Source organism: Cynara cardunculus, unplaced genomic scaffold, assembly GCF_001531365.2.
Source record: "Cynara cardunculus var. scolymus isolate 2C unplaced genomic scaffold, CcrdV1 Un_Scaffold_6108, whole genome shotgun sequence".
Classification (NCBI taxonomy): domain Eukaryota; kingdom Viridiplantae; phylum Streptophyta; class Magnoliopsida; order Asterales; family Asteraceae; genus Cynara; species Cynara cardunculus.
The window spans coordinates 16,611-17,941 of NW_020202769.1; the positions used below are offsets into that span (position 1 = coordinate 16,611).

The 1,331-nt window shown below is 40.3% G+C and overlaps 1 non-coding gene across 1 annotated transcript; it reads right to left on the reverse strand.

Moving 5' to 3' along the window:
* Positions 1-838: 838 nt before the first annotated feature.
* On the reverse strand, positions 839-944 carry LOC112504589. Its single transcript, XR_003068222.1, has one exon. It is a non-coding gene; the product is annotated as a small nucleolar RNA R71 (small nucleolar RNA).
* Between the last annotated feature and the right edge of the window lie 387 nt (positions 945-1,331).

Below are 1,331 nucleotides of genomic sequence, written 5' to 3' on the forward strand. Positions count from 1 at the left end.
AACAAAAATCCAACTTTATTTTACATCTCGAAACTCGTGCAAGAAGTTCATGAAAWATCTATGAATCTCAGTAGTACCATCTCTGTGGGAACGACCTCGGTACTTTGTACCACTTTATTACTTGCAAACGATCATAGTGTCGGCGTGCACTTGCATCGCCACTGTGGGGACTTTCTGCCTACTAGGTGAACATGAACGATCCTAGCCTGCAAAGTTTTTGGCACCGCTGCCGGGGAAGGTAACGCGATTTTTATCCTGAGATATTGATTTTTCATTTGAGTCTTGTTCTTTTGTTTCACTCGTACTTCCCGTGTTGTATGCCAAGGCTACCATACGGTGAACTTTTACCTCTTGATCTTGAATTAGAAAGAACCATTAGAAGACGTAAAAGAGGTAGAAATAATCGTAACCGTACCATGGGGGATAATCCACCTCCATGGGAGGCCACGGTTAATATTGCTGATGATAAAAATAGAGGCATACGGGACTACGCAACTCCCAAATTCGGTCAGTTGGCGCGGGAATAGGTAGGCCCGAAATGACAGCGACAGCTTTTGAAACAAAACTGGTAATGTTCCAAATGATTTTCGCAATGGGTTAGTTTGGGGGATTATCATCGGAAGATCCGCACTCTTATTTAAAATCTTTTATAGAAATGACGGATCATTTTAAAATTTCTGGCGTCACACAAGAAGCCTTACACTTGACGCTTTTCCTTTACACATTGAAGGATAGAGCTAGAGCATGGCTAAATTCTCAACCACCAAACTTGATCCTAACTTGGAATGATTTGGTGGAAAAATTTCTAAAAAAATACTTTCCTCCGACGAGGAATGTAAAAATTAGAAATGAAATTATGACGTTTCGACAAGAAGAAGATGAAGCGGTTTCAGATGCATGGAGAGATTTAAGGAACTTCTACGGAAATGTCCTCACCACGGAATCCCTCATTGCATTCAATTGGAGACATTTTATAATCGCCTCTCCAGTTCTGCTAAAATTATTCTTGACGCAACGCCGGTAGGGCGTTCACAGCTAAGACTTACAACGAAGGACATGACATTCTGGAACGAATTTCTAATAATAATACGGAATGGTCAAATCCTCGTGCTGTTGTTTCTAAATCTGCTTCAGGCATCCATGAAATTGATGCCATCTCTGCTTTAAATGCTGAAATTGTAGCTTTAACTAATTTGGTTAAAAACAATTTAATTTTGAATGGAGAGAATAATCAAGTTCAATCCATAATGTCCAACCCATCTATGTCTGAATCTTGTGTCTTTTGCGGTGAGGGCCATTCTTATGAATATTGCCCCAGAAATCCCGTCTCG